Genomic DNA, 13727 nt, shown 5'->3' with positions numbered 1-13727 from the left:
TTAAAGAATATGGAAACATATAAAATTAGGGTATTAAGAAAAATGCTTACAAATAATGAAGGCAAAATGTTTCAATTAAATTCAAAAAAAGGAAAAATGACAATCTTTCTGAAATATTCTCCATGGTATTTTATTGTATTTTCAAATACATCTACAACATCAGGCAAGTTTAAGGACGAAAATTATGTGATTGACTAAGTCACATATTTAAACTTTTAAATTTCAATATTCTTAATGTAATGATCTTTTAACCTTGTAGCATGACTTTGTTTTCACCCAACTAACTGGGATTTTTAAGCACAGGGTAAGTCCTGAAGTGACTGTCACAGAGTGCCAATGTCTGTAACTGGAGAGTTTTCTCTCCAGGTTCTGCCAAGTCCCGGCAGTCCGACAGCCCACTTATAAAATAAACACACAGACGCTTATATTATTTAAACTGTTTGGCCTAATGGCTCAGGCTTCTAGCTATCTAGTTCTTACATCTTAAATTAATCCATTTCTATAAATCTATACCTTGCCACGTGGCTCATGGCTTACCAGCATCACATGCTGCTTGTCATGGCAGCGGCTAGCAATATCTCCCTCCGCCTTCCTGTTCTCTCAATTCTCCTTTCTGTTAGTCCCACCTATACTTCCTGCCTGGCTACTGGCCAATCAGTGTTTTATTTATTGACCAATCAGAGCAACATATTTGATATACAGACCATCCCACAAATATCTGCATTGGTAGAAGGGAATATGGGCTTCTCAACATGTTTCCAGGAATGTGAGACAGACCTAAGAGAAACACTAGGAGGAGAAAACACAATTTCATTGGCAGACTATAGAGAACATCTCACTTGATTCACAATCAGGAAAATACCTAAGTGCCAGCCCCGTAGCTTCCAGAGAAGAATTCCTGTGACAAAGGCATTGAAGGCTCTGAAGCAGACCAATCTGATGAGGTCAGCAATAGAAAATTTCTTTCTGAGTAGTGGACGAAAGAACCTATGGCTGAGAAATAAAAGGAGGAAATGGTTTCCAAAGCTAAAGAGAACTTGGGTTGATTGCATGGCAAAGATGATTGTAGATGTGTGCTTAATCTTGATTATCAATATGATTTCACTGAAAAAAATGCCTAGACATTTAATAAAATACTCTTCTGACTTGATGATGCTTCCAGAGAGGTTTCATTCACATAGGAAGACCCTGACTGGTCAGCTCCAATCAACTACCAAGGATCTGAATGGAATAAGCAAGCATGCAGGAAATGTCTCTGTTTCCTAGACATGAGATGAGCCGCTCCACCATCATGGCCCACTATTGTAGACAGGAACTTCTGTAACTAGTGAATAAGTAGTTCTTCTCTTTAAGATATATTTTAAATATGGAATTTATCTTGGTGCAAAAGTCTGGCTAACACAATGATTCTGTTGGAGCTTACATATGAGGCACAGTCAGTTCCATTCAGAGAAGAAGTTTTGTTTCACTGGCATGGTATTATGACTTTTACTTTTGTGTTAACCCAGGAAAGGATTTTCCCTGTATGAATTGATAAAAAGATCCAAATAATCTGGCTTATGTCAAAATAATTAATGTAGATTTTTGTTGATAAATTGCAATGATACATGAACACAGGATTACATATCATACATTACAAATGTCCTAAAAATCCCATCAGAGATTCAGGTAAACCATAACTTATGTTTCGATATCCTATAATTAGATGATCCTATAATAATTTGAATGAGGGAAACTCTTTTACATTTTTCCTACTCCAGTTGGCGTTGCATACTTGTTCTGAAGCCTGGAAAATACATATGACTGAATAGCACACTCATCGGTTCTCAGGCCTCTTTGTCTAATTCATGACCTTACTTTGCCTTGACTTCAAAGCTTTGACGTTTAGAGATTTCTGCACAGGTGACTTCATATTCACAAACCACAATTATATTTGTCTTTGGATATTAATCCTTACCAGGTCCTCCACTTTCTAGGTCCACTTAAATCTAACTTCTGCTGGCACATCACAGTTTGATGCTATTGTCTGCCAAGTTTGTTGTTTCCAGTGCCAAATAACTTTGTCTTTGAATCATAAGGATTAATTATAACCAGGGGTTAACTATATTTAACTGATTTATTGTTTATTTTTTAGAATATATTCTTATGAAGACAAGTGAAACCAGACATGTTTTCTCTCTTACTGATGAATTACTTTAGAATTGCCTTAATATTATAGAGTTTATGATTTAATATATATACATATATATATGTATATATATTATATAATGGGCTCTTGTAGCAATTTTCTAATATACAATTTAATATTATTGCCTGTGGGGCTCATCCTTTGTATTACCTCTGTAGATGGCCATCCTCTAAAATTGATGTAAAACTCTTTGTATTACATATTCCCTTTCTCAAAAGCCAGCCAATGCCCCAATAGTCCCTATTCTACTAATGGTTTATAAGAATGCAAATATTTTAATTTCACCTATGTCTGACATGATGTATGCAGATGTCGCAGATGTCGCAAACTTTTCTTAAGGCTGAATATATTAGTATGTGTGATAATTTTCTTCTCTATTTCTCTATGGATGAACACCAAGGTTGTTTCCATACCTTAGCCATCATAATGCTTCAGTGAGCATGGGCATGCACATATCTCTATGAGATGATGGTTATACACTGGATATAAAATCAGAAGAGACTTTTGTGATCATGGTACTTTCATATGTATTTGTTTGAGGAAATTCCATAGTTTCTCACAGTAACTTCAAAGTTCAATCCCAGGGACAATCAAGCAGGGTTCCCTGGAACCCCCTGCACGCCCCCACCCTGACACAACTAAGAAGCCAATTCCAAATAGATTGAGAACTATAAATATAATGCCTGGAACATGTAAGAGTCTTAGAAGTAAATTAAGCAGACTGGATCCTGGACTTGTGGCCTGGAAATGATTGTTTGGGTATCACAATAGAGCTCAGACCGCAAAAGAATTAAACAATGTGAGTACATCAGACAACAAACCTTCACAGAATAAAGCAGTCATAGCACTGAAAAGGAATCCGGTGAAAGGGATGTAAGATTGTGGCACATGCACCTGAAATGATACCATTTCAGAAAAAGAAACACATTATACGCAACAAATCCCAAATGAATAGAGTAAAAACTCGACCCATGTATTTCATGGACCCTTCTGCAAACCTGGTAGAACAGTGGCCTGGGAAAGGGATTGAACATCACTGGTCGTGAAGGAAACATAAATCAAAATAACAATAGTTCATCACCGCAGTGTGTTAGGGGTGGCTTTCATGGAAAAACTATAAAAGTTCTTGACAATAAGAGCTACATTACACTTTGTAAGACCTACCCTCTTCTCCATTTGTTTATAAATTTAACTTTTCATAACTGAAGTAAAACTCAGTATATTTGACATTAGTCTAAATCGGGAGCCATGATAGTGACACCACCTGGATTAGAAAGCATTGCGCAATCTTCTTGTGAATGCCAAGATGCTCACTACTTTAGCCCTGACACTGTTTCCTTTAAAAGTTTTAAAATATTTTTAAACTGTCAGTTTAGCTATTTTGTAAACACACATTATCACATACAGTTTACACACACATGTAAAAAGTACAGAACTGGCTTTTTTTTTTTAATTTAGATTTTTTTTTAAAGATTTATTTATTTATTATATATACAGTGTTCTGTCTGCACATATCCCTACAGGCCAGAAGAGGGCACCAGATCTCATTACAGATGGTTGTGAGCCATCATGTGGTTGCTGGGAATTGAACTCAGGACCTCTGGGAGAACAGCCAGTGCTCTTAACCGCTGAGCCATCTCTCCAGGCCCGGAACTGGCTTTTACTAGTAATGAAAGTTATAATTTTGTTCTTTCAATTAAAAATATATTAATAAAACCATGTACACCTATACCAAAGCACAGTGATTAGATATTTTTCTTGTAACTTTTGAAATATTTATTATTAGTCCTATAAAACCATTACTTCTGTTTATGATGATATCTTTTTTTTTAAGCTATGTAACATTTATTTTAGGTCTGTTTTCTATTTTCTTTTGGAGTTTAATTCTGCATGGCTGACTATGCTCAATTATTCTACAACTCCTACATTTCAGAAAGAAATGATATCTTACCCAACCATTTCCTAATGAGCAAGAGCTGCTTCCTTGTTTTGATCTTTGTAATTTATTTCCTTGGGGCCTGAAATAGAGCTCTGCATTTTTATTCTTCTTTCTCTTGCATTTGTCATGAATTTTCTATAATCCTTTGTAGAGAAATACATATTTTTCTCTCCGTTGCCTGAAGGAACTTTACTAATTATTTTATCGAGAATGGTCTTGTTCATAAATATATTCAAAACAGGCTTAAATATTAAAACCTAATTTATAAAATCCAAAGTTTATTGCTACAGTTTGTAAAACACGGAAGAAGCAATTATTTCTAGATTCTCAGAGAAATGAGGACAAGATCATTGCTTCTAAAGATTTAATTTGACTAGTCCTCCAAGGCACTAATGTAAAAGATCACAGAGTGAAACTTTTCTATTGATAATTGTGTAATCATGATGTTGAGGGATAGGAAAACAATTGCGGTTTTCATCCTTGTTAGATGTACATAACTTTTTTTTTCACATATTACTAGGATAAATTTTGTGGTGATGTAGGAATTCTGAAGGATCCTGTATTCCACAGCTGTTTCTCTAGAGAAGTTTAGCAATTAAACCATCAAAGAAGTAAAAAGTCATTATACCAGAAAGATTTACACACCGTCATCTACAGAGTTATAAATACATACGTCTATGTCATGTGTCATTATTCCCTCAAAATTTAAAACTGGAACAAGCAGATTAAATCTCATTATCAAATAAAATCTCTCAATGTACAGTGTAAACAATGCTCATTTTCTGGAGCATGTATATGTATCTCAAAATACATCCACTCAAAAGTAGTCATGTGTTGTGACATGATTTTTAGTTATAAGAAACAAACTTCCTGTTTGAAATTGTTTATAACTTATTTGTTACACAGCTGCATATAAGAATACTTTATGTTAAATATTATATAATTAGTATACATGAGATGATATACCTATACAACTTTTAAACATAATACTATATATTCCACCACACACTTGGAGACTTCCTTTTTGTTTTGTTTTTATTTATTCTTCTCTTATACAGAACATCCTAACCACAGCCTCGCCACCCCCACTACCCCAGTATCCATAGCTCCTCCCTTTCTCTTCAAAATACAACAGGCCTCTCAGGGATATCAACCAAATTCAGCATAACAAGATGAAATAAGACTAGGTACAAACTCTCATATCAAGGCTGGACAAGGCAACGCAGTAGGAGGAAAAGAGTCCCAAGAGCAGGCAAAAGAGTCAGAGGCAGCCCCACTCCCGCTGTTAGGAGTCCCACAAAATCTCCAAGCTCAACAACCACAACGTATAGGCAGAGGACCTAAAACAGACCCATGCAGGCTCCATGGTTACTGCTTCAGTCTCTTGAGAGCCCCTATGAGCCTTGCTTAATTGTTTACATGGGCCATGTTATCTTGGTGCCCTTGACACCTCTGGCTCCTACCATCCTTCCTCCCACTATTTTGTGGGGTTCCCTGAGCTCCACCTAATGTTTGGCCTTGGGTCTGTGCATCTGCTTCTATCAGCTGCTGGAGGAACACTGTCTGATGACCACTGGACTAAGTATCAATCTATGAGTATAGCAGAATATCATTAGGAATCATTGACCCTTTTTTCCAACTGTGTTTAATTCTATCCCAGGTCTCTGAGCTATCCAGTCTATGGTTCCTGGCCATCCAGGAAGTATGTCATGCTTGGGCTCCCTCTTGTGCTGTGGGCCTTAACACACATTGGCTGGTCACTCCTACAAGCTCTGAGCCACAATTGTCCCACATTGCAGGCAGGATAGGTAGTAGGTCAAGGTTTTGTGGCTGGGCCGGTGTCCCAGTCCCAACACTGGAAGCCTTGTCTGTTCACAGAGGATGGCAGGTTGCTAGGAGTCTTCACTAGGATCACTCTTATAGGATCCAGGAAATTTCTACTGCACTAGGTTTGCAGATTGCCCCCCCCAAATACCCTCAATTCTAGTCGTCTCACCCCATATTCTCTCCCTCCATCCCTCCCTCCCAAACCTGATCCCTCATGTTCCCATCCTCCACTTGCCCCCAGTCTACCTGCAAAATCTATAAATCTATTTCGTTTCTCTAAAAAAAGGACTTTTAAAAATAGTTAATAAGGAAAAATGACCACATGACTTCTTAAATCTGTCTTCTGCTAGTCAAAATTGTTCTTAATCCTACACCTAATATTACAAATGTTACAATGGAAATTAAAGAATATATTGTGAAACTATTATTGACAAAGTTATATAGGATTGATATTTTGGTCTTTTCATTATTTCTAAATATGGAATGAAAAATAAATCAGCCAATCTTCTCACAATGCATCATTAAGTGTACGTATGCCTGCATGAAAAGAAAAGAAACTGTTTAACAACTAAGTGATTTTGTTGAGTCACTACATTAAAAATAAATGGCTCAATGATGACGTTAAGTTCCTACTTTGTCTTTTCCTCTAAAATTCACTTCTGTCCTCTGCAATATAAATACATATATTCTCAAATAACATAAATATGTATCTTAAAACCTGTTTCCATCCTAATTGTGATCCATCTGCCAGTAGCTATTGAGGCTGTATGCACCCTTAGCTATGTCCATCAGAGGACAAAGGAATAATATTCATTCTCCTTACTTTACTTGTATTTTCATTGAAAATATTTATTTTTCTAACATGTATTCTGATCATACTCCCTCTCCCACTCCTCCCAGGTCCTCCACATGCCCCACCCACCCACTCAACTCCATGCCATTTCTTTCTCTTTTAAAATACAAGAAAACAAAACACAAATAGACAAAAATCTTACGCATTAAAAAAAAGTAGACCCACAAAAACAGAAAATCAGAAACCAAAATATATAAGCAAAAGACCAATAAGACAAAAACTTACCTGAACAAATCTTTATGAGACAAAAAGTCTATAAAACACCAATGAGTTTGTTTTGTGTTGGCCATTCGTTCTTGGCGCGTGGCCTAACCTGAAGTGTGGTTAATCGACTTAATTTGAATCTAATGGAGAAGGCCAGTTTTTCCTTTGCTAATTTATACTATTGTTTGTTTTGCCCTTTCAGGGGGCCTGCCACCCAGCTCCCAAATAAATCACACACTGAGGCTTATTCTTAATTTTAAATGCCCAGCCTTTGCTTGGCTTGTTTCTTGCCAGCTTTCCTAAACTTAACTTATCCATCTATCTTTTGCCTCTGGTCTTTTCCTGTCTTACTTCTTTAAATCTTACTCTTAACTCCATGGATTCTTGTGTAGCTGGGTGGCTGGCCCCTGGAGTCCTCCTCCTTCTCTGGCTACTTCTTCTTTCCTCCCAGATTTCTCCTTCTGTTTATTCTTTCTGCTTGCCAACTCCACCTATCCTTTCTCCTGCCTTGCTATTGGCTGTTCAGCTCTTTATTAAACCATCAGGTATTTTAGACAGGCAAAGTAACACAGCTTCACAGAGTTAAATAAATGCAACATAAACAAAAGTAACACACCTGAAAATAATATTCTACAACAGGATACCAACAGCAGCTAGCTTCTTGGTTAGGAATGGGACCACACGCCCACTTCCTTGTCTCAGTATTGGGATCCCATCTAACTTGAATTAGTGATGGCTAAGAATGTGCTACCATAGTCTTTTTGTGTTGTCTGCAGCAGTATCAGTTTGTACAGAGCAAATGATAACTTTGAGATATTTATGCCTTTCTATGGGACCTCTTTGGCCAAAGACTCAGCTAGATGTCACCCATTTCTGGCATTGGAAGTAACACTTGGAGACGTAAGATCTCTAGTTGAAGCATTGTACCCTTCTTATTTGGTGACTCCATTAAGATTATTTTTCATATATTAATGTATTTGGGGAAATTTGTCAGTATAAGATTTCCATATAGTCCCTCCAGTGACCTTTAGTGTTAGCTGCCTGTGGGGACCTGCCCCACCAGGAACTTAGGTCACCTGTGAAGAAGAGGCATGGAACCAAGGAAAGGTAGTGCAAGCCACTCGCCCTATTCCCCAGCCTCCCTCTTACCCGGAGACAATCAGATGCAGCAGGGAGTCAAGTCAAGCAAGAACTCGTTTATTGATAGGCAGTAAGCCTCTTTTATACCAGAAAACCTCAGAACCCTAGGAGGGGGTGAAGGAACCAACCAATCATTTTAAAGGTCACCCTACTTACAAGTTGTTTATGTCCTGACACCATCTCCTGTTTTTAGTATCTTACCTTAGAATAAATAACTTGAGCTAACTTCCTTTCTCACTATTAGTCTTTAATCTCCACACAAACAACCCAAGCTAACTTCCTCTTAGCTATCCTTTGTATCTATTCTCTGCACAAACAGCTTAAACTAACTTCCTCTGGTACCATTTGTATCCACTCTGCGTAAACAGCTTAAAGCTTAAGCTCTATTTATCTGAATTTCTTTTGGCACCTTCTTTGCAGCCCATGTATGCCCCACAGCTGCCCTTACCCATATCCCCTCCCTTTCTCCTTTTGTCCTGCTCCACACCTATAAATGGAGGCAGGGATTTCTGTCCTCTATGCCCAATTATACCCAGCAGTTGCTCCCCAAATTACCACTCAGAGGCTTATATTAATTATAAATGCTTGGCCGATGGCTCAGGCTTATCACTAGCTAGTTCTTACATTTAAATTAATCCATATTTCTAATCAATTTGTTGCCACATGGTTCATGGCTTGTTACTTCATTTTCTACACCTCCTGCTTCCTTGGTGGCTGGCTGGCATCTGTCCTGACTCCACCCTTCTTCATCTCAGTCTTCAGTTTGATTGTTTTGCCTAAACTTATTCTTCCTTACCATTGGCCAAACAGCTTTATTATCAACCAATGAGAGCAACACATATTCACAAAGTACAGAAGGACCATCCCATTATACACATCTTTTTAGTCCTCTCTCTCCAATCTCCTCCTACCTCACCATAACAATATATTCTATTTCTCCCTCTTTAGGAGATCTTCTATTCCCCCACATAGTCCCTCAGCAGGTACCAAAACTATATGGTTATATACATTGTACCTCTTCTGAAGAAGACTTGAAAGCTAATAGCCACACATAGTGAAAAAACAATATTTGTCTTTTGGAGTCTAGATTACCTTACTTACAATGATATTTTCTATCTCCATCCATTTACCTACCAATTCCATGATTTTGTTTTTTTTTTCTTAATAGCTGAGTAATATTCTATTGTGATAAAGTACCCTATTTTCATTATCTATTAATCACTTGATGGACATCTAGGCTTTTTCCAACTTATGGCTATTATGAACAGAGCAGCAATAACTTTGCACTCCAGCTGACAATGGATGAGTGTTCTCTTTACCTTACATCCTTGCCAGCATGTACTGTTATTTTCTATACTGCTCTTGACATTTCTGACTGGTGTAAGATGAAGCATAAAGTAATTTTCAGTTTCCTGATGATGAAAGATAATGAACAATTCTTAAAGTACTTCTTATCCATTTGTGTTTTATCTTCTGAGAACTCCCTGTTTATTTTTATTTTAATTGGGATTATTTGTTTTCTTGATATTTATTTATTTATTTTTAGTTCTTTGGAGTTTTTAGATACTAAGCCTCTGTCAGACATATAATTGATAAGATCTTTTCTCATTATGTAGCATGGTAGTTTGTCTGAACAATGGTGTACACAGAGATTTTCAGTTTCAAGGGATCCCATTTATTAATTGTCATCTAGGTGCCTGTGTTATCAGTGTCATGTTTTGAAAGTGCCAGTGAGTTCAAAATTCTTTCTCACTTTTTCTTCTGTCAGATCTAGAGTATCTGGTCTTGGTTGAGGTCCTTGATCCATTTAAAGTTGAGTTTTGTAGAGGGTGATAGTGTTGAATGATTGGCTTGCTTCAGCAAGCAGTCATCCTGTTTGACTGGCACTGATTTGTTGAAGATGCTGTCATTTCACTGATGTGTATTTTTGACTTCTTTATCAAAAATCATGAACTTCAAGTTAATTTCTTGTATTGATGTTTCTTTTTTTATACCAACACCATGCTAGTTTTACTACTATATGTCCATAGTACAATTTGAAATCTCTCTGATATTTTGGTTTAGTGCCTTAAATCTATGTAGTTGTCTCTTAAAACTGCCTTCATGTGTCTTATACATTTGGGTATATCATGGTTTCATTTTCCTTCAATTCTATCTTTTTTATTTTGGTTTCTGTCTTGATCCACTGTTTGTTCAATATTGACTTATTCGTTATCGATGAATTTATATACTCTCTGCTGTTTCTGTTATTTATATACAGCTTAAATCCATGATGGACAGATAGGATGCATGTTATTTCAATTTTCTTATACCTGTTGAGATATGCGTTGTGTATAAGTATGTGGTTTCTCTTAGAGAAAGTTACTTTGAACTGCTGAAAAAAAACCTGTATTCTTTTGTGTTTGAATGCAATGTTCTGCAGATATCTCCTATGTCCATTTGATTTATGATGTTAATTAACTCCAGCATTTTTCTGTTTATTTTTTGCCTAGATGACTTGTTTTTGGTGAGAATGGGGTATTGAAATCAATAAGTGTATGTGATTTCAGCTGTAGCAGAATTTCTTTTATATACTTTGTTGTCCTTGTGTTTGATGCATATGTTTAGGATTATATGTTCTTGCTGATTTTTTTTTTTCTTTAATGAGTATGTAGTGTCCTTCCTATGTATTCTGATTAGGTATGGTTTGAATTTTTTCTAGCTATTAACATGACTACACTTGCTTGCTTCTCATTTCCATTTGCTTGGAATAGCTTTTGACATCATTTTACCCTAAATTAGTACTAACTTTGATGGTGAGACTTGTATCTTAGACACAGCAGAAAGATGGATTCTGTTTTCTAATCCAATCTGTTAATCTGTATCTTTTTATTGTGGCATTGAAACCATTGTTAGTTGTCAATGGAAAATTTTTATTTATTCCTGATATTTTGTTTTGTTGATGTGATTTTCTTCTTCCTCTTTTGATTTACTGATTTGATATTATTACTTGTATTACTTGATATGATTAAACTCTTCAGACTGAAATTTTCTTCTAGTACCTTCTAGAGTGCTGCTGAATTGGTGAACAGTAGTTACTTAATTTTGTTTTATCATAGAAAGTTTTTCTTTCATTGTCAATTTTCATTTATACTTTGGTTAAATATAATAGTCTGGGCTGGCACCTGTGATGTCTCAGCATTTGGAGGACATCCACCCTACCTTTCTGTTTTTCAGAGTGTCCATTGAGAAGTCAGATGTTATTATGCTTATGGACTTTATATGTTACTTGATCTTTTTCCTTTGCAACTTTTTTTTTTTTTTAATTTTTATTTTGCAATACAATTCAGTTCTACATATCAGCCACAGATTCCCTTGTTCTCCCCCCTCCCGCCCCCCTCACCTTCCCCCCAGCCCGCCCCCCATTCCAATCTCCTCCAGGGCAAAGCCTTCCCCACAGACTGAGATCAACCTGGTGGACTCAGTCCAGGTAGGTCCAGTCCCCTCCTCCCATGCTGAGCCAAGGGACCCTGCATAGGCCCCAGGTTTCAAACAGCCAACTCATGCAATGAGCACAGGACCCGGTCCCACTGCCTGGATGCCTCCCAAACAGATCAGGCCAATCAACTGTCTCAGCCACTCAGAGGGCCTGATCCAGTTGGTGACCCCTCAGCCATTGGTTCATATTTCATGTGTTTCCGTTTGTTTGGCTATTTGTCTCTGTGCTTTATCCGACCTTGGTCTCAACAATTCTCTCTCATATAAACCCTCCTCATTCTCGCTAATTGGACTCCCAGAGATCCACCTGGGGCCTAGTCATGGATCTCTGCCTCCAGGTCCATCAGTAGTTGGATGAGGTTTCTAGCACGACAATTAGGGTGTTTGGCCATCCCATCACCAGAGTAGGTCAGTTCGGATTGTCGCTCGACCATTGCCAGCAGTCTGTTGTGGGGGTATCTTTGTGGATTTCTGTGGGCCTCTCTAGCACTTTGTTTCTTCCTATTCTCATGTGGTCTTCATTTACCATGGTCTCCTATTCCTTGTTCTCCCTCTCTGTTTTTGATCCAGCTGGGATCTCCCACTCACCCAAGCTCTCTTTCCCTCGACCCTCGCCCTTCACTACCCCCACTCATGTCCAGGCTGTTCATGTAGATCTCATTCCATTTCTCTGTCGTTGGGCGATCCCTGTGTCTTTCTTGGGGTCCTGTTTTCCAGGTAGCCTGCCTGGTGATGTGAGTAGCAGTCCAGTCATCCTTGTTCCACATCTAGTATCCTGTTATGAGTGAGTACATACCATGTTTGTCTTTCTGAGTCTGGGATACCTCACTCAGGATGATTTTTTCTAGATCCATCCATTTGTCTGCAAACCTCATGATGTCATTGTTTTTCTCTGCTGAGTAGTATTCCATTGTGTATATGTACCACATTTTGTTTATCCATTCTTCAGTTGAAGGGCATCTAGGTTGTTTCCATGTTCTGGCTATTACAAACAGCGCTGATATGAACATAGCTGAACAAGTGCTCTTGTGGTGTGGTTGAGCATTCCTTGGGTATATGCCCAAGAGTGGTATAGCTGGATCTTGGGGGAGATGGATTCCCAATTTTCTAAGAAATCGCCATATTGATTTCCAAAGTGGTTGTACAAGCTTGCATTCCCACCAGCAGTGGAGGAGAGTTCCCCTAGCTCCACATCCTCTCCAGCATAAGGTGTCTTCAGTGTTTTTGATCTTAGCCATTCTGACAGGCGTAAGGTGGTATCTCAGAGTTGTTTTGATTTGCATTTCCCTGATGATTAGGGATGTTGAGCAATTCCTTAAATGTCTTTCAGCCATTTGAGTTTCCTCTGTTGAGAATTCTCTGTTTAGTTCTATAGCCCATTTCTTAATTGGACTGTTGGGCATTTTGATGTCTAATTTCTTGAGTTCCTTATATATTCTGGATATCAGTCCTCTGTCAGATGTGGGATTGGTGAAGATCTTTTCCCATTCTGTAGGCTGTCGCTTTGCTTTGTTGACCGTTTCCTTTGCCCTACAAAAGCTTCTCAGTTTCAAGAGGTCCCACTGATTGATTGTTTCTCTCAGTGTCTGTGCTACTGGTGTTCTATTTAGAAAGTGGTCTCCTATGCCAATGTGTTCAAGACTACTTCCTACTTTCTCTTCTAGCAGGTTCAGAGTAGCTGGATTTATGTTGAGGTCCTTGATCCACTTGGACTTAAGTTTTGTGCACGGTGATAGATATGGATCTATTTGCAGCCTTCTACATGTTGATATCCAGTTTTGCCAGCACCATTTGTTGAAGATGCTTTCTTTTTTCCATTGTGCACTTTTGGCTTCTTTGTCAAAAATTATTTGTTCATAGGTGTGCGGATTAATATCAGGGTCTTCAATTCGATTCCATTGGTCCACATGTCGGTTTTTATGCCAGTACCAAGCTGTTTTTATTACTGTAGCTCTATAGTACAGCTTGAAGTCAGGGATCGTGATGCCTCCAGAGGTTGTTTTATTGTACAGGATTCTTTTGGCTATCCTGGGTTTTTTGTTTTTCCATATGAAGTTGAGTATTATTCTTTCCAGGTCTGTGAAGAATTGTGTTGGTAT

At 37.8% G+C, this 13727-nt stretch overlaps 1 protein-coding gene across 2 annotated transcripts in view; it reads left to right on the top strand.

The window, feature by feature from the left end:
- Edil3 (EGF like repeats and discoidin domains 3) overlaps positions 1–13727 on the top strand; it is a 475251-nt gene that overhangs the window by 159725 nt on the left and 301799 nt on the right. The gene's annotated exons all lie outside the window — the stretch shown is intronic.

Source organism: Peromyscus eremicus, chromosome 11 (assembly GCF_949786415.1).
Source record: "Peromyscus eremicus chromosome 11, PerEre_H2_v1, whole genome shotgun sequence".
Lineage (NCBI taxonomy): Eukaryota > Metazoa > Chordata > Mammalia > Rodentia > Cricetidae > Peromyscus > Peromyscus eremicus.
Note: the sequence above shows the minus strand (reverse complement) of the source record. Positions and strands in the feature narration are given on the sequence as shown.